We start from the raw sequence: 23,491 nt of genomic DNA, 5'->3' as shown, positions 1-23,491 counted from the left end.
CGGTTCAGAGTCGACAGCTCCTGGCTCATCCACTAAGTGGCCGTGGGACGTGCCACGACCTGAGCCTGTTTCCCTCTGTGCAGTGAAGGGGTGGATGACGTGGCTCGATGACATCTGTGCTTGTGACATCCTTTAACTTGAAATGGATATTACCGACCTATAGATCATTTTCTTTCAAAGAAAGCTGTCCTACAAATAGCTTTGTAAATGCGTATTTTATATACATGTGCAAACCCATACACGTGCATGTGATGAGAGGCAGAGGGGATGGACGGATGGAAAGACGGATGGATGGATGGATGGATGAATGGATAATGGATGGGTGGATGGATGAATTTCAGTCTTTCTAAGTTTAAAAGAGACCTCTAGGAGGGAGAGGTGGTTTCAGAAACCCGGTCTTGGAGTCCTGGCTCCAATGTATCCTCGTTTTATGACTGTGGACAATTTATCTTCCTGATCTATTGCACAGAGCTTGAAATGTTTCAAATAAGATGACACCTAAAAGCACTCCTTACAGTTTAAAGCTCCATACAAATATTCAGAATTACTATTATACACCAGAAATTGAATTAGTATCCAAATATTTGCTGAGTATCCTTAGACAAATGAACCTCATCGTGTCTTTTTAAAAAGACTAACATCAGGCAGCTGAAGGTCATGAATCAGACTTGCCCTAACTTGCCTATAAATGAATTCCTTTGCTTGGGGTATATAATCATTTATTTTTAATAAACTGACTTCTGCCATTGACTCACGATTTCCTGGGCTTTTGGGATGACCCAGCTTTCGAAGTGACGCACTCAGTGCGCTGTGCTGGCTCGTCTCCACAGTGCTGCCACTGTGCCCTGCCCTCCAATATCCGAGACCTTGGGTACTTGTCCCCCTCCTCGCTGAACCTGAGCTGGCCTCAGACTCAGACACAAGGGTGGAAGGGATGTTCCCAAACCCGGCTGCTGCTGCTTTTGTGCTTTGGGGAAACTTGAGCTTCCAGGAAAGAAGTCTGGGTGCCCCGTCGGGAAGGCCATGCGGAGAAGTAACGCTGTGGAGAAGTCACGCTGTGCAGCAGCTGCGTGTGGAGAATCCGCGTGGAGAGCGAGCCCGGCCACCCCACATCCCCCTGAGCTCAGCCATCCCACGAAGGCGCGGTCTTGGAAGTTCTAGCACAGCCCCAATCCCAAATGGGCCCAGCAGAGCCAATCCACAGAACTCTGAGGAATGATAAAATGGTTGTTTTGAAGCTGGTAGGTTTGGGGGTGGTTTGTTACACAGCAATAGATAACCAACGTACGTGGAAGCCAAGATTGAATAATGAGTCATTTTTTAAGGCTTGATTAGGATTTCAAATTGGAAAAACAAAGTAAATATTACAAAGATAAGTCGCAATTACAAATACGTCCCACTTCTTAGAGCAAACAATATGTTTAAGTGCTGGATTTCTTTTGGAGGGTAAGGGGGGGTTATAATTCTTTGACAAAATTATATAATAGGATGATATGACATCCTTTACTTGACTTTTGCTTTCCAATGAAGAAAAAGGTTATTTTTGCAAACATATTTTGGAAGACCTTTCATTTCATTCCTCTCTTAATGAGTTGATATGGACCTTATTCTTTTCTGAAGAGCTTATCCTGAGATTATGTACATCAGTTTTCCCTCTTATTGTAGGATCTCACTCTGCCACACCCTAATTTGGCTTTGTGTATATTTTAGCATTTCTCCAACTTCCATCAAGTTCCTGGCAAACTGCATCTCTCTCGAAGGTTTGCAATCTATTTGTGTTATACTACACGGCATTTTGGATATTTCAGGCAATCAGCTAGAGATTGAGAAAGGGAAGTCGAAATGCTAGGCAGGAACGGAAACTAATGTTAAGGAAACAGACTTGAAGGGGAACTGTTTTTGAGTAGTCAGTTCATTAGTGCATAGATTTGGCTTATTGAAGTAACCTATGGACTCCAGGGACTCAGCGAATGTTCGAATAACACGATCCAGTAGTAAATCCCAGCACACATGGTCCTGAATTGATCTGTTAGAGGGTCTGTCTCCATCAGAAGCTGAGCTGACGCGCGGAGGCCTCTCCTGTCTCTCTGTCCTCATACAAACACACAGCATCTGGCTGCATCTGCAAAACGGAGCTGAACCGAACAGAGAGAGGGAAAGTGACTAGTTCATGCCTTAAAAAATGAGTAAAAGAGCCGACAATTTTGTTCCAACATGAATAAAGTAAGATTTGATTTGTTATAGCTTTGAAATTCCAACAAGATTAAAATTTTCTTTTTGGCTGAAATTTACAAGTGGATTGGTCACCTAATATGTAGAACTATATCCCAAATCCCAAATATGACAGTCTGGTTTAAATGATGCCTGCTTAGTGACAGATGAAGAGAGCAGAGGCTTCACATGTAAAATTCTCATCCCGCAAACCGAACGTAAAGGAGGATGCATTTTTCAATACGTTCCAGAGAATATGACACAATAGAAAACTGTCCAATTCCAAGTAACTGACCAAATGTCCAGGTACCAAATAACTAAACAATGTATTGGGAATTACTGCTGCCAGAGCAGTCCCAAAGCGTAGTGGAGGAGGGGGTGCAGGATGTCAGTGCTGAACCGTAAAATATTTAAATGGACACAATGTTTCAGGGACTGAGCTTCTCTGGCAACAAGGAAACACCGAGTCATCATCTGGATGTTTTTATGGACAGAACTCTTGTACATTTTAGAAAAAGCAAACATACCGGCTTTAGAACAGCCAGGTTTCCATTTCAAGTGGGTGGGTCAGCAGCACTTGGGCACACGGTGAAGTGCATGTCTGCCTGACTTTCCTGAGAAGCGGTTTAGCAGTATGATTCCAGAGTCTTAAAAGCGTTATTCTACAGTTAGAAGTCTGTCTCAAGGAAATATTTACACATGTGAAAAAGAATATTTGTGCATAAAGATTTCATTATGGCACTATTTAGAATAGCAGCCAGACATATATGGGACTGTTTACATATATGATGGAATATCATGCAACCGTTCAACTTATGTTTTCAAAGAATATTTAATGATACAGGAAAATGCTCTTATTGTAACATGTAGACAGCAAAATAAACAATCTGCATGTTAAGGATGATGACAAATTTATATAGAGTATATTATCCATACATACTCCAGAATGTAAGACTAGAAATACTAGAATGTTATTTTTATCTTTTGGTGGTAGAAGGAGGGAAGATAAATATTTTTTCCTTCATTATGATTTAAGTTATTTTCTATTTTTTTATGTTTCTGTATCACATTTATAAGCAGCCAAAAATCTGAGTGAAAACCAATGGTACCAGAATCAACCCATCAGATATCTATACTGTCACACGTAAAACAATACAGATGTCGAATCCCCCAAACTAAAACACACAGACGAGCAAAGGTTTATGAACTTAGGAGCAATTTCAAATTCTTCTTCATGACTAAGAGCTGCTGATTACTGAGCATGCCTGAGATTTCACGTTGTTAATGTCAAGCCTTTTCGGTGGCCACGGTCCACTCTGATTAGACTGAGGCCATCCGACTGAGCCCTCGATGGGCTGTCCGGACTCTGAGGAGGTCGTGGAGGCCACCTCGGTTTTGAAAAAGGTTCAGCAGGCTGAGAGACTCTCTCCACAGTCTGACCAGCCGGGGGGACCTGGCTCTGAAGTGACCCTCCGGCAGGCAGCTGGGAGCTGGGAGAGGCTGAAGGAGAGGTTTCACAGCTAAGGGTCAGGAATTGTGAAGTCGGGTTCCTCATTTATTTGTAAGTGAAAAAGAAAGGGGTTAAGCAAACGAAATTCTCTGTAAGGATAAACCGTATAAGGATATAGCCACAAAAAGATGGGTAAAATGAGGCAGCTATGGCCAAGCAGGTGGAGGGGGCCCTCCGCTCCTCCAGGCTCCTGCGGCAGCTCCTGCCACACCTACGCCCTGAGCCTCACCAGGAGCTGCTGGGCTGACACTATTCGAGGCCAAGAGAAGCTGGGGGCCCCGTCCAGAGTCCCAGCCCCGGGGGTTGTGAATCTGAGCAGGGCCCTGCCAGCTGGGGCGCCAGCTGCAGCCCCCCGTGGAATGGAACCCCACGGAGACCCCACGGGGCCCCCACGGAGTGGATCCCACACGGAGTCCTCCACGGGACCCCCACGGAGTGGATCCCACACGGAGTCCTCCGCGGTGGAAGCGCGGCCCTGGTCCTGCGCGGCCGCACAGTGGCCCCTGGACGGAATTCTCGGGGTCCGCTGCGTCCCGGCTGCCAACTGCCCGTGGAGAGGCCCGGCATGTCCAGGACGCGCGGTGGCCCACATCCTTCTGGGTCTACCCGGTTCGCTCCACACCTGCGCACTCTTGGCTGCGTGTCCTCTCTTCTCCCTCGACCCCAGCGCCGTGTCCGGAGTGGGCGCTCCCTGCGCGGGGGAACCTCCGCAGCCAGCAGGCCCCAGCACCTCCTGCGCCCTCCTCCCAACCTGGGGAGAGGGGCGAGCCATCCCGAGCGGCCACGGCCCTGGCCCGCCCAGAGCCCCACCCTGGCCCGCTGCCCTCCCCTGGGCTCGGACATGGGGGCGCCTCCACGGCGCCAGAGTCTGCCTACCAAGGGCTCTCCCTGCCACCGGCTCCGCAGCCATCTGGGGAAGGGGCCGCTGCCCGGGGCTCTCGTCGCGCCCTGACCGGGGAGCCCCTGCTGGAGCAGCTGCGGCCTGGGCGCCTGCGGGGCGGATCCGGCGGAGTTGGGCTGGAGGAAATGCACACGAGGGACCCGGAACGCGGAGACCAGGGCGATCCAAGGAGAGGACGCAACCGAGAGCAAGGGACCCAGGCAAAGGGCTAGAGCCCCTGGCACAAGTTTACTTAATACATTTCTGCCAACTCATAATTCTGAATGTTGCACACCCCCTTAATGGTATATAGCAGTATTTCCCTAAATCAGAGCAGTTTAAAAAAAGCATTTAAAAACATGCAAAATGTTGTTCCAAACTTTTGGGGCTGCAGGGTTGAGGCTGTTTGTTTTTTTCAGCTTTCCTTCCACCCCGAGCTCCTGGAAGGCAGAGATGCGCCATTTCAGCGAGTCCCTGTGCTATGTGTATACAGGGACTATTAAAAAACAACTTTCCCTTATTTATAAGAGAAAGCATATGCAATATAAGCACATAAACAACAGCAAGTGGCTTCATCTTTGAGGATGTTTCCTCTCTGAACTAGAGAAGGCAACTGTAAACCGGGAAGCTAAAAACCCAGTAAAATCATTGCAGGTGGCAGGCAGTGAGATTCCTTGGCACGAATTACCCGAAAATGGTTCCCAGGCTAATTTTTAAATGCATGGACCACCCACCCTAATTTCTTTTTCAGGAAATTAATTTCAAATAGCTCTAGAACCCAGAAATCTCCATTGCACAAATAACCATGTCTCTAGAAGGGTCCCCACAGGTCTTGGGTCCGTGTTCACAAGGCCACACATGACTCTCTCGGAAAGTCTTCATATCTGTGCTCAGCTGATGCTGTGTTAACAGTCGATGGACGGCCCAGCCTCCTGCAGCAACGTGGCCAAGCCATGGGACTGGTCATCGCGGCTCTCGGCACCGTGGCTGAGCCGCAGGACTCGTCATGGCTATGATGCCAGGCCGGCTCGAACCAGCTTGTGGGCCGGCGATGACTACTCTGTTCCCACACCCCGCGCTGCAGATGCCCGAGTTCGTCAGCGATCGAGGAGCAGAGGCTCGAGGAAGCTGGTGCAGCCGTGAGGGGCTGCCTGGGCTCTGCCCAGTCTCCACACCGCCCTGAGGGAGTGGAATTCGGGCCAGAAGCACCTGGAGGTTTCACCAGCCTGTGCCCATCAGCTAGCAAACACCAGTGAGCAAGGAGGCAGGGGAAGGTGCCAGGGACACGAAGACGCATCAGAAGCCAGGTGGTCCGGAGGACACAGCCGGTGGGCACAGCCCGTGAGGCATCAGAGGACACCTAGGATAGGAGGTGGAGCCCAGGGAGTGCTAGGAGAGGGTGCAGAGCAGATGCCCCGGGAGGATGAGGCTGGAAGACGTCCACCAAGAAGGCAGGCTGGGAAGGCTTCCTGGAGGAGGTGGCATCCAGGCCACAGGGCGCTAAGAGGCTGTAAGGAGCAGGCAGTCGGAGGAGGGGCATGGAAGGGCTCCAGGCCCCTCAGCAGCCTGCAGAGGCTCATGCTCGGCCACGGGGCAGGTGAAACGGCAGCGCAGAGGCCAGGAAAGGAGAGAGGAGGCCAAAGTGAGGCCCCTCTTCCCTCAGGGGTTCTCTGGGCCACTCCTCCCCTCCAGCCTCGGAGAGTGGAGTGATGCTCGCCGGCTGCGCAAGGCACTTCCTGCCAACATGGGGAGTCTCAAAAGCTGACTAAACACAGCATGGCTTCAGTACTTACTGACCTCTCAGATGTGCTGTTCACTGAGGGGAAAAATTAAAGGAAAATACTTGGAGCAATTAGAAAGTTCGGAGAAATTGGAGTCCAAACTCTCCAGCATGCAACGAGGACCTATTAATTCACGGACCCGCTTTCTAGATTGCTGTTCTCACTATCTGCAGGACATAACGGGACGTCACAGGAGTCGCCTGCAGGCTGACGCCAGGGTTCCTCTCTGCGCGCTGACGGCGTCTCCCAGGGTCGCCGTGAGGCAGGCGAGGGGCCCGCGGGGCCCAGCGTGGGCGGCTGCAGGACGAATCCGCTTTTATCACCGCTCGCAGCCGCCGCGAGGACGCGGGTTATTACTCCCGCGAGGGTGGGGAGAGCCGCCTCCTCCAGAGCGCGGGGGGGTGGGCGCCGCCCCCAGGAGAGCTTTAAAAATAGCAAGAAATCAGAACAGATAAGCTATTGTGGATAAATTTAATGTTCTGGGAATGCCCAGGAATGACTATGGTCTGTTAATTTCTGATGGGTATAGCAGGACCAAGTTCACAGAAATGTTGCTATATTAGGTTACTTTCTTGGGGTAGAGTAGGAACATGTTAGAAGTAAAGTAGTTATCTTAGGTTAGTTGTCTTTTTCTTACTCCCTTGTTATGGTCTCTTTGAAATGTTCTTTTATTGTATGTTTTTTAATTTTTTAATTTTTTTAATTTTTCATACAGTTGATTTAGAAAAAAAAAAGTTAAAAAAAAAAAAAAAAAAACAAGGAAAAAAATATGCAGAGCCCCCTTGAGATGGTGGAGAATGCAGGGGTTGTTGGGCTTCCCCACCTCAGTGGTTGCTGATTGCTCACAGACGTAGGGGAGTGGTGGTTTGATGGGTTGAGCCCTTACCACAGGATTACCTTGGGAAGACGGTTGCTGCAAAGGAGAGGCTAGGCCTCCCTATGGTTGTGCCTAAGAGCCTCCTCCCGAATGCCTCTTTGTTGCTCAGACGTGGCCCTCTCTCTCTAGCTAAGCCGACTTGAAAGGTGGGATCACTGTGCGGTCGCAGTTGATTCGTCTGGGGGGGGGGGTGGCGGCCGGTTGCTAAATCCTAGGCTCCCAGGATTGCTCGGAGGGTACCGGCGGCGGGGGCTCTTTCCCGGAGGCGAGGGCGAGCGGGGGACTTGGCCAGGTCCCCGGCGAGGGTGGCGTGCAAAGTATGGAGGGCGGCGAGAAAGGAAAAGGCGGGACACGGTTCTTTTAGGGTGAAGAAGCCAAGAGAGAGAGCTTTATTAGGGGAGAGTACAAGCTTATATCGGGCGGTTAGAGGGCGGGGTAGCTGTAGAGGGTTAAAGGCTTGGATTGGTTCTGAGAGGGCGCGGAGGTTGATTGAAAAGGGGCGAGAGTTGCTCCGGTAACGGTGTCTGGCAACAATGTACGCGCACTGGTGGTAATGGGAGTTGCACTGGCAATGGGGAGTCTCCGGACAAGATAAGGGGGTGGGGAAAAGGCGGTTCCCTCCGGCAAGCCTCCCCTAACAGTGTTATTTTGGGTGAGGAAATGGGCCTGCCTCCGGCCTCACTTTCCCAGGCCCGGGGGGCTGCGGAGGGCGCTGTCGCCCGTGCCCACCACCCTCCCCAGGGGCTGATCAGGTCCCCCAGCCCAGGCCCGCCAAGTTGAAGCACGTAATCAGTGTCCCGCATCACTGCCCTTCCACCTGCATAGGATCAGACTCCCAGGGGAGTGAATCTCCCTGGCAATGTGGAATATGACTCCTGGGGAGGAATGCAGACCCGGCATCGTGGGATGGAGAACATCTTCTTGACCAAAAGGGGGATGTGAAAGGAAATGAAATAAGCTTCAGTGGCAGAGAGATTCCAAAAGGAGCCGAGAGGTCACTCTGGGGGCACTCTATGCACAATATAGACAACCCTTTTTAGGTTCTAAAGAATTGGGGTAGCTGGTGGTAGATACCTGAAACTATCAAACTACAACCCAGACCTATGAATCTTGAAGACAATTGTATATAATGTGGCTTATGAGGGGGACAGTGGGATTGGGGGGGCCATAGGGATCACACTCCGTTTGTCTAGTTTGTGGATGGATGAGTGGAAAGGAAACAAACAAACAGACAAGGGCGCCCATGTTCTTTTTTACTTTAGTTGCTCCTTTTCACTTTAATTATTATTCTGGTTATTTTTGTGTGTGTGGTAAATAGGGTGTCGGGGATTCAGTTTGGTGATGAATGTACAACTATGTAATGGTACGGTGAACAATAAAAGTATGATTTGTTTTGTAGCTTGCGTGGTATGTGAATATATCTCAATAAAATGAATAATAAAAAAAAAATAGCACGAAGGCCGCGGCTGGAGGCTGCTGCTTTCAAAGGCGACTGCCCTAGAGCTAACACCTGAAGCGTTTGCCAGAGAAGCCACATGCTCCTTCTCTGGTGAAAGAGCCAGGACAGGGGCACGGCCTCGTTCACCCCGATGTGCCGCTGCGTGGGGCCAGGGGCCTGGCTGAGCTCTCTCCCGGCTGGTGCCCGGCACCCCCGGTTCCCTCAGCTGCTCCTAAGGAGCTCACATTCAGAGAAGGGATGGTTAGTTGGAAAACAGCTGGAAAGACTAGAAAACTCTGAGCAAGTCCTGACTCTGGCCCCACCCCCAGGACAAAGACCCTAAGTCAGACTCTCAGAAATCGATGGGCACACAGCTATCACGGGGGCCCATTCCCAAACCAAGTGCGCTCCCTATAAAGGGAGGCGAACAAAACCAGGTGACCAGCTCACAGCCCCTCGGCCCCTCAGCCCTGAAGCCGCACAGTACAGCCCAGTGGGGGCCCTTCTGGAACCAGAGACCCTAGTGTGAAAACATTTCCTAAGAAACATAAGCGACCTGCTACCTCCAAAGTCTTACAGCAACCCGTGCAGATGAAGAAATCCTCGGGCAGCACGCGATGATGAGGAGTTGGCTGGTGGCTTCGATTATCACAGAAACGAGGAAACAAAGTGAACCATCCTAGGAGTCTGTGGCCCTCATGTCTAAGCGGAGGGGCCAGGAGGGAAGGCCAGGTGACCTGGGCACCACCGCACTGGCCAGAAGCCTCTGGGGAGAGAGCAGTGTGCAGCCTGCATGCACAGGAGGCTCCTCCAACTCCCAAATGTGCATCTACCATCGGGGGACCAGGGAAATCTGAAACAGCTATGTGTGTGCTCGAGCAAAAGTGGCTCTTTCCCCATCTCTGAGCTGGCTCAAAAAGAGCTCTAATGGACCTCTAAGTCCTCTAGAGAAAAGCCCCACAAAACCAGAGAAATTGCCTACTGTCAAATAAGAATATTTAAATTAATCCCTAGACACAAATGTGCATCTAAATATAAAGTGAGTTTCCTTGCTTATATATATTTCCCCCATCACAATAACCTTCAATACAATTGATTTAGAAAGGTTTGTCTTGGACTATATATTAATTTGCTATAATTATTGCTATAGTCTGCTTCCCAAGAATTCATGGAAAGTCATAGATTTTAGATACTATTCAACACAACTCTCTATATTTGCACAGATTTGCACATACGAGTTTCCTTTCACTGGAGTTCTAACTGTCCTGTAACAATATCGCAGGTATCCCAAGGACCCCAGTAGCAATCTCTTTTTTGGATTAGACTCATATCTGCAACTTTAATAATTTTAATACATTCCCTAAAGAAAGAAAGACATTTTAAGTCAAATTACAAATCCACTGCTAAAACCTGTTGAATCATCAAATGCCATCTAAAGAAGACATGGTTTTGAACTTAGATGAATGGTTTTAAAGTAATCATTAATAAAATGTTCAATATTTTTAATTAAAATATATAAATTTCAATGAATGTTAAATACTAGTTGATCTCAGTGCTTTTGAGCTGGCAGGACGCTGCCTTCGTTTTCACATGTGAAACCCAAACTCTTGACCTTGTGAAGGTCAGAGGGTCCTGGATGTGAGTCGGCCTCCCGGCTGTCAGTCCATGCTCTTTTCATTAAACTCTGCAGATATTCATAATGAATGTCTCATTGAGTCACCCCGGTCTCCACGAGCTGGGGGGCAGCACCCACCCCATTCCCCATGAGTCAGGAGGCAGCACCCACCCTGGTCCCCACGAGTTGGGGTGCCCCATTCCCCATGAGTTGGGGGCCCCATTCAAAGCAGTGGCAAGGACCAAAGACCAGGAGGTGGGGTTCCGGCCCCCCGCGGGCAGATGATGGGTCGCCTGTGACTGGACACTGCGCCTCTCTCTTCCAGTGCTGCTGTCCAAGGCTCAGCCTCCTAACTGGGCTGCTGCGGTGAGTGGTGACAGAAACGGCTCTAAGGCATACAGCATATTCAAGCCCTAACTAAGTACTTAACTGGAAAACTCGCTTTCACTGCCGTGTCAGGGGACGACCACCCTCCTAGCGGGAACTGGGATGGAGCCGTGGTCAGCTACTGGGGCCTCTCGGCACCTACAGGCCAGGGCAGGTGTCATCCGGCAAGGTCACCGCTCCTCAGTGTCCTTAGTCAAGATCCCACTTAGTGCTATCCCGTCCTCCACCCTCACGGCTACCGAAGCCACACACAGGAGCCCACCGCTTCTCAAAGGCAGCGCTCGTCCCTCAGCGCGCAGCCGGGAACCAAGGACGCGGCCCGGCCGAGGGAGTCGGGAGCACGGGCTGCAGGGCCCGGCGGCCGAACCGTGAGGAGCCTGGAGCTGCTGGATACTGATGCCTAACAGCCAGAGTCTTCCAGGGGACGTGTAAACCTGTCTTGACCTTCACAGAACAACCAAAGACTTATCAGCTGGTTCCCTTGGATAAGCACTAGATCTTGCAAGTGGAAGGGACAGGATGGATCGATGAGTAGGTTTTAAGAGTACTGTGCGATGCAAGCTTTTGAGGAGCATTTGTGTTCTATGCATAGAGAGCAGTCGGAAAGGAAATCCCGAGGTGCTCTTACAGGTTCTCTCCAGGGGAAGAATTTTCTTAAATTTCTTCCTTTATTTCCCACTGTGCTCAACTCTTTTGTCTGATTTTGGATATGGATTAATTTTGTTGAATATAAAAGAGTTACTTTTAATGAAAAAAACATAATTTGTTTTAGCCTCTCGTGTTGAGGGAGGTAAGGGGCGATCACACGCAGTCCAGAAGGCTGTGCTGGGACCGACAGCTGTGGGATCCGACCCAGGGTCCCCGCGTCCCGCTCCCGTTTTAGTTCCTGGGGCCAGGCGGCCTCTTAGCTCCGGGGAGGGCGCAGCGGATTCCCGCCCCTTCTAGGCAGCCTTGTCTGGTTTCTCCAGCAGTTTTAATTTCTGAAGTGTGTCTCCGTCTTAAATTTACACAAGCACTGCTTTCAGTATTTAATTACTATTTAATGGATATTCCACTTGCATTCCAATTAGCTTTTAGTGTTCATATGAAGGAAGTGCGTCCAAGATATCCTGTCATTATAAGCTCTTGTCGTAAAGGCTCCATAAGGCGGTCCCCGCGGAGGGGCGCGCGGCTGCGCTATGATCACCGTCGCCCGGGCCCCGCGCAATCACCGCGAGCTGGGGGCGCGTTGGGCTGAGCCGCCCGGCTCTCCGGAGCAATCGTCTCGGCGCGCTGTGCTTCAGCCCCGGATTAACTGGGATGGAGCCGCGACGCTGTGGCGGGGGCTGGGGACAGAGGAGGCCGGGCCCCGCGCCTCCGCGTCCCCAGAGGGCCGGGGTCTGCAGCCAGGGCCCCGCAACCCCCACCGGCCGCGCTTCCCACGGGGCAGGCGGCGGTGCCGCTCATTTCTGCTTCCCTTCGCTCGGAGCTCACACAGCAGGGAACTGGGTCAGCCCCTCTGAGGTACAGAAGGAAAAGCCGGCAAGGCCCGACGTCACCAGCTAACCTTCGTCCAGGTCGAGAGCGCACTTCACCTGGCACGGAGAGAAAAATCACTTCCTTTCTGTGGCCACCGGGGCACTCTGCTCTCACTGGCACCGCGTGGGGACCCGCGAGCAGCCAGGCTTTAGGTCTTTAATCATCAACCAATGGGGCAGCCGGGGTGCAGCCAGGGGCCTGCGGGGTCCGGGAACCCCCGACTGGGGTGGAGGGCCGCCGCCAAGGCGTGGGCAGGGGACCCGGCCAGCCCTGCAGCTGCCGGCGGGGGCGCGGCCTTGCTGGTCATTGCCAGGAGACCAGCAGAGGTCCGGGGCGTCAGACCCGGCCCGGAGAGCAGCCCCCCACACCCCCCCACCACCACCACGGCGTGAGAGTGTTGATCGCGGCTCACACAGGCGGGGGCTGCAGGCGCGGCACCGACGGGCATCCACCGGGCCCAGGACTGGGCAGGCCCAGGGTTCGGAGTTGTGGGCGGCCATCACCGGGCTGGGGACACGAGCCTGGTCCACCAGGCTGCACTGGCCGGGGCGCTGTCCAGCTGCTGGTCCCACTGGGGGGAGCTTGGGAGGCCGCAGAGCCAGGCTGGGCCGGTTCCATAGAGCAGTAACCCCCACCCTGTAACTGCAACAGAGAGGCACGGACCTGTTACATAAACAAAACAGCTGTCCTGCCCTAGGAGTTATTTTTAACCTCCTGGGTGGACTCTCTCTGGAGCTGCTTGCCTGCTCCTGCCTGAGTCCTGGCTTCCGCAGCTCAGAAAAGAATCGTCCCTTCTTGGCCCGGGTGCCACAAAAACTCATCCTCACACATTTTTAATTGTGAATTAGTATGGATAAGTATGTACAGCCTATTGATTGTTGGCACTTACTAGTATTTACTCTGATATCAGACGTGATCACAGATTACAAATCAAGACCCCGGAAGGTCAATTCAAGTGCATGTGCCACAATAACTGAACTACGTTTATTACGTAAAATGTATATTAACGCTGCTTAGAACACCCGTGTCACTCTCTCATTCAGGTGTATCTTAAAGGCAACAGAATTTTTTCCTGATAATGTTCAATAGGTTAATCTTTTATTTGATAAAAAAATGGTCAATAACTATAAAAGTCTCTCAAGTGCCATCAAAAATTAATGTTCATTTACTATATTTCAAAAAATGGAAGAATGGACACGTGGGGTCACATCCTGCTGTTACGTTCAAATCACTTATATACCCCAAGAGGAGGAAAAGCCTGGACTTCGCCAACCGTGCAAATGTCAGAGGTGACATGTCTTCCAATAAACCACCTCGTCTGGGGCCTCCGTTTTCTCATTTATAAAACAAAGGAGCTGAACTAGGCGACCTCCAGAGCGCTGTGATTCTACACGGGGGGCTTTCCACAACCTCCACTGACCATGCCTCTTCCCCATCAGCTGATCCCTTCGTCCATAATGAAGGGCATCCAGGTGCAGCCCAAAACCAGGCCGAGCACCCCAAGGAGCCACGACATCACCCCTTCTTCTTTTCCTGACGCCCCTCAGGGCAGATGACCCTCTGACCCTTAAGCCACAATTTACTGTTCTGTCAACTTAGCGCACATGACAGCTTGTTACTAACAGATGTTCTTTGGTGCAATCTTTTGGGGCAGACGCATTAGTGTTGATTAGGCTGGAATCTTTGGACCAGGCTGTTTCCATGGAGATATGACCCACCCAACTGTGGGTAATACCTTTGATGGGATTACTTCCATGGAGGTGTGGCCCCGCCCATTCAGGGTCTTAATTAAATCACTGGAGTCCTAAAAGAGGCCAGACAGAAGGAGCTCAGAGGAGCTGAGAGAGACATTTTGGAGACGGCTGTTGAAAGCAGAGTTTTGCTGATGCTGATGCTTAGACATTTTGGAAAAGACCACATTGAAACCAGAGCCCCAGAGCAGATGCCAGCCACGTGCCTTCAAGGCTGACAGAGGTGTCAGGATGCCAATGGCCTTTCTCCAGTGAAGGTACCCTGTGTTGATGGACTTAAGACTGTAACTGTGTAACCAAATAAACCCCCTTTCTAAAACCCATCCATTTCTGGTATTCTGCATTCCAGCAGTGTTAGCAAACCAGAACATCAAGGTATTACAACTCAGAAATAAAATAAAGGTAATCAGGTACAGAAAAAACTACAGTGTCTATACATAACGCACAATGAAAATTGCACATAAAAATTCTTTCACAATCTTTACCTGGTCTATCAAAACGCAAAGGAATTTATAAATTAATCCTTTAGACTTCACCGTAGCAAGAATAAGTAGAAGCAATGTCCTTTAATGCTAGAAACCATAAGTGTTCTTTTATATATTATAAATGTATAAATTAAAAGAAATTGAACAGACAAATGGGAATATATGGAATTATACAGATCATTTTAAACTTGGAACCCTTAGGCTGAAATCTTTCTACTTCTTCCCAACACAGCGAAGGACTAAAAGTGGGGAGATATGCCTGGGAGGAGGAAGGCGCCACAGAGAGGTGGGCGGCCCTGTCTGCAGCCCCGTGGGCAGCGACAGCGGGGACCCCCGGCCCGGGAGCTGGGGGAAGGCGGGCGGCGTGGAGAGGGGCTGCGGTCCCGCCACACACCCACGGGGAAGCCCCCTCTGCCCTGGGGGAGCGCGGAGGTGGCAGCCCGGGCCTGGGGAGGCCGGACCCGCGGGGTGCTGTGCCCTGGAGGCCGAGGGGGGCCCAGCCCGAATGCAGTAAAAGGGCACCCAGAACCCAGGCTAGGACCCCCGTGGCAGGGTAGGGGTGCGCGGGACGGGCTGGCGGGCCGCGGGAGAGCGGTCTGCTTCGGGGCGACGGCTCCGGACAGTTAATGTACACCGGCTGCGGGTCTCAGGCTCCTTTTTAAAGTTACTTTTCTTCTACTGAACTGCTTTACTACATGTAACATACTATTATACAATATATAATATTGCATGCCGTTATAGTAAATAATACACAATTTAATTCTAGTTTTGAGAACCCCTATGTATCCGTCACCCAGTGGCAACAATAAATTCCAATTTGAAACAATTTGGAAAGGGAACATTAATGTCACGTTCACTCAAAACCCCCAACCAATGGCCAAATATCACCGACGTACACAGCGTGGACAGACCCTGGAAGGATGTCTGGCTGTCGGTTCACCACATGAGGTATTGTTTCAGGATTAAAAAAAAAAAAAAACCGGGTGTGCTATTCTGAAGGAACACTGAACGGGTTCCAGAACCAACACCGTTTTCCCCCTAGTCCCCGCGCTCCCGCAGCTCTCCCCGTCCCTCAGCGGAAGGGCTGTCCCGGCCTCCCGGCTGCACCATTCCCGGGGCAGCTCCTTACACCATCTCACCTGCTTACTCGGGACGGGAACGCACAGGGGCCGGAGCCTGCTGGGGGGCGCAAAGACGCGGGCCACTCCCAGTGCGGTTTTGATTCAGACAGGAGATTTTGGATTAACTCTCTGGAAGCAGTTACCGCAAATATTTGGATGGTTACAGTTCAGACAGCAAGGGATACTTGATTATGTACATTGTTGCACAATAACTGCTCAGCAAACTGGGTAAGAGTCATCCAGTGATGCTGCTTCCATTTTTACCTCAAAGTTTTAGTCCCAACTCAAGCTCAGCTGACCTTAGTGACTCTCCTAGGATCTGCGGTCACCATCTGGCTACTCAAATTTGGTAATCAAGGAAAATAACTCCGAACAGGGGGTTTCCAAACAGAGACCATTGCTACTGTAGCCCAGTGTGTGTGTGTGTATGTGGGGGGTCTACTCCAAGCTGCAGCGTGGCTGTCACCACCCCAGGGGCTGGGGTCTGCACAGCCAGCACACAGCCTGTCAGAAGGGCCGGGCGGGCACGCGCAACTCACAAATGTAACAAATTTTGGTGACAATCAAGTGATAGCTCAGGGATCGGAACTCAGATGAAATGAATCATTATTTCAATTATCTGCCAAGGTGTAAGGGGACAGCACATTGAGAAGTCAAGCAGAAACCACACACAGAGTATCCAGGAGCCCAGCAATGGGAGGGGGTCGGGCTTTAGACTTCCTCCAAACTCGCAGAAAGCAAGGCCAAGGACATCTAACTCCTGAGTATATAAGGAACTGGCAGGTGAGGCCAGTGGAAATGTGAGGGTACAAGCATGCGATAACTCGGAGAATTTATAAGAGACTTAAAATATTTTAAAAACCAATGCATATCTAATTTTGAAAATAGTAAGCAATATCAAGATAGAAATCTTTGTTGGTATGCAATAATAGTGAGGATTTCGTGATCACAATGGACTTTCAACTACACACAAGAGCATTAAATTAACAACAATATTTACCAATATTCTCTTCAAAGAGCTTTTCAAACGCCAAATTACTACCCAATTAAGCTGCTGCAAGATAAGCTGTTATTGCTCTGGATTTAGAGAAAAGGACTAATAATTACTATTTTAACAGTTTCTGTGAAGACTCAGTGTTTACTGTGAGAACACCCCTCCCTCCCAGTGAGGAGCGGAGAGAAAAACAAAAGGCTGATTAGCTCAGTGAATTCAGCAGGGGTGGGGGTGGGGACAGAGGTGATTAAGAACTAAGAACTACGCTCTGAAAACAGAATTTAATATGCAAAGCCAGGGCCAGAATTGGCAGCGGGCTATTCGTGAGACTGTCAAGGCTCAGCTACTCTGCGCTGCCAGCGGGGACCCTGCTGCACCCACGTGGGCTGGGGCAGTCCTGTCACTCGTCTGAGCAAGAGCCGGGGGATCTCTGATGGCTCACCTCCAGGGAGCCTGGGTTTGCAGCCAGCACCCTAAGAAAGCAGCAGCTCTGCCCAAAGCCCAGATCCCTGACTCTCTCCGGGTTAAGTCAGAGTAGAAGAGCGGCCCCCGTCACCCCAGAACCTGGAGACCCCACACAGGCCTGGCCCATACCCCCAGATCTCAAGGAAGATGGCTGGAACCCACTTGTAAACACTTCCAGAAGCTGTGTGAAAATAAGTCAGTCGATAGTAAGTATGGATTCCCTTCTAATGTCCTTTGGCAACAAAATACTTGCTGAAGTGCATCTATGAATAACTATTTCAGGAGACATCTCTCACTAGCTAGCTCATCCATGGTCATTCCTTTGTTGGAAAACTGGGAAAGGCCCTGAAAATTTAAAACACGGAAATCGTGACTTTCAGCATAAAAGGAGAAGCTGAATCCCTACCCCTTTGGATGCTGAGTCTTTGTGAACTTTGCACGTGAGCACCTGCTGCCCTGCAGAGTGTACTTGAACCGTCAGATGCCATTTCTGCAGCTCGACTGGAGGCTCCGGGATGAGGGCCCCTGCTCTGTCACCATGGCAACAGCATCTGACAGCACCTTCCACCAGGGGGTCCTGGAGTGTCTATAAGCAAGAGCCGGGGATCCCTGGGTGCAGGTGGCTCAGACCGTGCCAGAGTGCATTAGTCAGCATCGTCTGGGTTATGCTGCAGTAACAATGAATCCCCAAACCGGGGTCCCAGCACAACAAACACTTGTTTCCAGCTCATGGGACACCTAGCACGGGGTGGCGGGGGGCTCTGCTCACTGTCCACATTCCACGACCCCACGGGGAGAGCAGTACATCCGAGAGCCGGCAGCCACTGTGCCGAGGGAAAGATAGTGGCACATCTCTCATTGGCTCTTTAGGCTCCCACCGGGAAGTGACTCGTGTCCTCTCACATTTCATCGGCTGAAGCATCATGGACAACACCAGAGACCCACCAGCAGGTGTGCAGAGGTGTCAGCTTGAGCAGACCCGACTTTCGAAAGAGAGTCAGAACCACACGGCCAGTTTGTGCCAGCTGGGACCAGTCGTCAGTGAACGGGAAGGCTTCTGTTATAAAGTCTCATTCGGAGAAAGCAGCGCCTGACGATACACACAGCGAGCAGCTAAAACCAACAGAAAGAGATTCGACCACTATTCAATGCCTCCTATTTACATCAAATTCCAGCGTGACTAAGCAGGATGGAGCTTAATCAGGAATTCTCGGCCTTGGTATGGTCCACTGGGTTTCTCAGACACCTGAGGAAGAAGATGCTTCATGTAGTCATAGTTCAGCACCTACAGGAGCAAAGGAGGATGTTTTCCAAGGTCAGCAGCTCTTCCTCTGCAATGCAGTGCACCATTCCTTCAAGCTTACTCTCCAAAGCAACCTCCCAAAGCCTTACCTGGGAGTCCTCTACTTATTATAATCACAAGTCTCAGACAAGGAGGGCTAAATTCATGGCACTAAGCTCAAAGGTGTATGCTTTTTGAGACTAAATCTTCTGTCTAGGTGATGGTTAATGTCATGTGTCATCTTGGCTAGGTTACAGTGTCCAGTTGTTTGGCCAAGCACTTGTATGAATGTTAACTGAGGGCACTTTGTATATGGGATTTGCATCTACAATCAGTTGATTGCATCTACAATCAACAAAGGAGGCTGCTTTCAGTAACATGCAGAGTCTCCTCGTTCAGTCAGAGGATTTAAAAGCTATAACCGAGGGTTTCAAAGGTCAGAAGAAGGAGTTCTGCCTCACCTTCAGTATTGGCTCCTGCTGGAATTTCTAGCCAGCCAACTTCCCCTGGGGAATTCAGACAAAGCACTTCAACACGACCTTCACCAGAGTTTCCAGTTTGCGGCCCGCCCCATGGAGTTTGGACTTGCCAGTCCCATGGCTGCATGAGCCAATTCCTTATAATAAATCTCTTTATAGATACAAACACAGATCTAGTACTGGGAGGGGTCTTGAGAAACAGAATCTTAAGGATGAGATTTCTGAACTGGTTCTGGGGTTTTTGGAATTGGTTCTCTAATCTAGATTCAGAGGCACCAATGACTCTATTTCCTATGATCAAGAGGGCACTGAGAGTGCATGGCGTGAGCTGGCAATAGAGATACACAACATATCACCATGTGTACTGCTACTCGAATGCTTATGAGAGGGAAGGCTATGGGTGACAGTGTGTTTGACAGTTCTGCATATTTTTGTCAAGCTAAAAAGTATAATGAGGGCAGCTGGTTGTTCCTAAATATGCTGGATAAAGTTGTGAAAGGAAAGGATGAGCTCAGGACTGCACATTCCCAGCTCAAGTTCCTCATGAACAACACAAAAGTTTTCACGGGGGCCCTGAAAGAAACACTTGTTTCTTGTAGCTGAAGAGTTGAGATTTCTGAAAACAAGTGCAGTAGCTGAGTTACAGTGTATATTGAATCCCCAACCCTGTGGGGTGCCTGCTGTTAGAGTGAGGGCCTTGGCTGGGAAGGACTGGGGTCCTGGGACTTGAAGAGGGGGCGGGCATATATGCAGACTACAATGAAGCAGGGACATGGAACCCCCAGATTCCACTGAGTCTCCTTTGCCAGGTAAACCTGTAAGGGCCTCCCCAGGAAGCAGCCCTTCTACCTCCGTCTGAGGAGACTGTTTTCCCAGATGAACCTGCTTTGGGAGACGTTGAGGTAGCTGACTGGCAAGAATGCAGATTCCTCCCAGGACCCTCGCCCCCCCACCCTCTTTGCTTCCAGATTTGTAATAGCTTGAAGCCCTGGCAGGCCCTGGAAGATGTGGCCCAACCGAGTCAGGGTGGGCCTCGGTCCATAAGACGGGAGTCCTTGTGAGCCTAGGACTTCTGCACAGAGGACGGGCCTGGGGGGACAGACGGCCATGTGACTGCCCACTAGCAGGCCCCCAACGCGACAGACTTGAGGAGGCCGGGCGCTGAGCCTCCAGACGAGCCCAGGCGTCCTGCAAGCTGCCAGCAGCCCACACGCTACGGCGGCTGGATCGCCTGTTCTCTTCTCCGTCTGCATCAGAGTCGAACTACCCACTCAGACTGTGCTCAGCTCCATTTCCTCGGAGATTCTTTCCACTTCAGCTCTAGCAAAGTACTTTCTGCCCCTCGCAGGGAAGGGGAAACTGGTCCAGTGAAATCTGTCAGGGAGGTCACCCCAGGATGCACCAGCCGGCGGCCACTCCTGAGCTGACCGCTCCCCCATCAACCTCCACAGGTGGCTCCTCAGGGCCCGGCCCCTCCCTGGGGACCCCTGTGCATTCGCAACGGCCCCACGAGGCATGGCAATGACTCCCAAAACCTGTGCCAGATTTCTCCTGCAACCACAGTGGGGTGCAGCCAACAGCCCACGTGACACTTGCACTGGGACTTGGCACAGCCCCTCCCATGCGCTGTCCCCCTGTGCAGCCCCCTCCTCCTTCCCCCCTAGACAGGTGGTGGCTCCACCTGAGATTCGGTTATAGGGATCTGTGGCTCCCCTCTGGCTCCTGCCCCTCGGACCACTCCCTCTGAGTGAAGCCCTTCGTGAGTGGCCCTAGGGGGAGGGTCCTGCAGCCCCCATCAGCCCTGAGACCACCCACAGCTCCCGCAGCCCGAGACCCCGAGCCAGAGCACCAGCCAGCCACACCCCCCAAAGCCAGACCCACAGAATCTGTGACAATCATCTGTTGTGCTCATCTGCTAAATTTCAGGGTGACGAGCAATCCACAAACCACAGACCCTATTTGTCCCTCTCCCCAGTCTCCCACTCTTACTAATGGTCGTGGACATCTACCCAGTTTTCCAACAAAGAATCATCCTCGATTTCCCCTTTTCTCTCACCACCAGATCCAAGTCATCAGCAAGTTCTGTGGACGCAAAAGCCAAGATACTGACCCAACCATCCCTACACTGATATTTATCAAGAGCCTGCTTTGTGCAAGGCACTGGGGAAAGAGTGGGACGCCAGCACGCAAGCACTTATGGCAGAGTAAACAAGAGTTTACAAGAAAAGGATGGAGCCCGTCCTCAGAGAAGACGTGCTTGGAGGAAAGCAAAGCGAGCAGGAGGGCGGGGAGTGCTGGGTTTTTAAGCTGCGTGGCCACAAAGGCCCCTGCTGATGGGTGTTTGGAAAACCCACCTGTGGCTCCACCACCACCAGGGAGCCCCGAGTCCCGAGCACCCCTCACCTGTTGCTTGGGCTTTGTCACAGGCCTCTTCACATCAGCCCCTGGCCCACTACCCTTCCAGGCGCCCGGTGCCTCCAGTTATAATCCAGAGACCCCACCAGGCCGCCCTGCCCGGCCTGCCCTGCCCACTTCTGCAACCGCTGGAGCCCACCACCCAGGCTCCAGCCACGAAAACCTCCGGGCAGTTTCCAGAAGGCCCTTTCCTGCCTCCTTTGCAGGTTCCCATCCAGACAGGGAAGAGGTGAGGTCCTTCTCTTCTCATCCTCCCTCAGAAGGCATCTGTGAGGCCCCGCTTGACTGCGAATCCAAAGGGCCCCCACCCCTTTTTCATCACAGACCCTGTTTACCAACTGTTACTGGCTAATCTACTTGGTGAATTTCTTCTCCATCTGCAACCGGACGCCCCATCTTCTGACACACACAGGCACGTCCCTCACAACCGTGCAGTTTTAACACCAATGTGACAAAATGTTATTAAATAAGGAAATCAGTATCTTATTTTCCTAAATCCATATATTTCTATATCTGGTAGAGACCTGCAGAGCAATGACCTTGACATGCCTAGAAAAGATCTACGTGGTGAGTGCAAAGTCTCAGAGCCAGAACTGAAACTGGGCGCTGTCCACTGGGCCCCGACATCGCAGCCCCTGGCTGGCTTTCCTCCGGGACACAGGCCTGAGCCCTCTGTAACTCCTAATACCTCAAGGGCTGGGAAGATGAAGAAAGCCTGGTGATTTTTATTAAATGCAAAAAAAAAAAAAAAAAAAAAAAAGCTGGGGCATCCCTAATTTGATTCTAAAATTAAGGCATGGAAATAAAATGTAGTTGGCTATTCACACATATTTTAGTAACTAGCATAACAATAAATAAGCACGCAACTTTCATAAAGGAAAACACAATTTCATAGAGTAGTACTTGGTGAACTTTGTGTTGGAATTATCTTTTCTAAAATTGAGGACATCTTGCTATTGTTAAAAGAAATAAAAGAAAACAGAGTTTTGATGACTAAGAAATTTCCAATGGAGTCAGAAGGCCATCCTGGAGGTGACTCTTAGGCAGGGCTCAGCCAGAGATCACAAACTGCCCCAGTGTGCAAAGCCACCAGAAAACTCAGTTAACTAACGTGAAGGACAGTTGGAGCACTCCACATACCCACAGACCACAAACCACTTGTCCAATCCTCTTTTCCTGTAAACACCCTCGCCTGGACGTGCCAAGACAGGACATGCTTTGGGTTGCCTCCCGAACCTGTGCTCCCAGAGCTGCAATTCTGGGACCTCAGAAAAGTGGCCCTCCGGCCTTGCAGCTCAGTTTGCTATTTCTCGGTGACTCGGGCGCACTCAGCCCGCTTGTGCCGTCCCTTCCTTGGCAGCGTGCACTCAGGTTCGCACCTGAAGGCCGGCTCTTTCTGAGGTTACTTGAGGACATCTGCTTGCCCCTAAACGTGGGCGCGACAGTCCTCGGCCTGTCTTCCCGCCACCCACCCTACAAGGCCCCGATGCGAGCCTTCCGGGTGACTTGAGCTCCTGTCTGCAAATGCCCCTTCGGGTCCTCGGGCGCGCGGGACGAAGCTGCCTGCAGGCCGGGAGCTCGGCGCACGCGGGCGCGCGGGGGGTGGCCGGAATGGAGGAACCGCCCGCCTCGCCAAGCGCGCGGCAAGCCCGGCTGGTTAGAGGGGAGCGGGCGTGGGCGGGCGCCGCACCCCCGGCCCCGCACAGCCCCCCACTAAGATCCGCGGGTGGAGTGGACGCCCCCGCCCCCGCCCGGCCCCCGACGACGACCCGACACTTCCGCCACGAACCGCCAACGGCGCAGCGGGGAACCCCCAGCGGCCCCGGGCTTCAGAGGCGCCGGCCGCGTCCGGGACCCCAGCGCCCCCGCCCCCGCCTCCTACCCGGCTCCGCTCGGCCCGCGCCGCCGCGCTCCCTGCAGACCCGGACGGCGCCCCGCGACCCGCCCCTTCCTCAGGGCCCGGCCCCGCCCCGCGACCCGCCCCGCCCCGCCCCCGCGACCCCGGCCCCGCCCCGCAACCCGCCCCGCCCCGCGACCCCGGCCCCGCCCCCGCGACCCGCCCCGCCCCCGCGACCCGCCCCGCCCCCGCGACCCCGGCCCCGCCCCGCGACCCGACCCGACCCGCGACCCCGGCCCCGCCCCGCTTCCGCGACCCCGGCCCCGCCCCGCGACCCCGGCCCCGCCCCGCCCCGCGACCCCGGCCCCGCCCCGCGACTCCGCCCCGCCCCGCGACCCCGGCCCCGCCCCGCCCCGCCTCCGCGACCCCGGCCCCGCCCCTCCCC

General features: G+C 52.1%; 1 protein-coding gene across 1 annotated transcript in view; it reads right to left on the bottom strand.

Annotated features, from left to right (window-relative positions):
* Positions 1–23,165, bottom strand: part of PTER (phosphotriesterase related) — a 58,709-nt gene extending 35,544 nt beyond the window's left edge. The window contains exon 1 of the mRNA XM_037837643.1: positions 23,092–23,165. The gene's annotated coding sequence lies outside the window, so the exon portion shown is untranslated. The remainder of the gene's footprint in view (positions 1–23,091) is intronic.
* Between the last annotated feature and the right edge of the window lie 326 nt (positions 23,166–23,491).

The sequence above is a fragment of the Choloepus didactylus genome, chromosome 5, assembly GCF_015220235.1.
Source record: "Choloepus didactylus isolate mChoDid1 chromosome 5, mChoDid1.pri, whole genome shotgun sequence".
Classification (NCBI taxonomy): Eukaryota; Metazoa; Chordata; class Mammalia; order Pilosa; family Megalonychidae; genus Choloepus; species Choloepus didactylus.
Note: the sequence above shows the minus strand (reverse complement) of the source record. Positions and strands in the feature narration are given on the sequence as shown.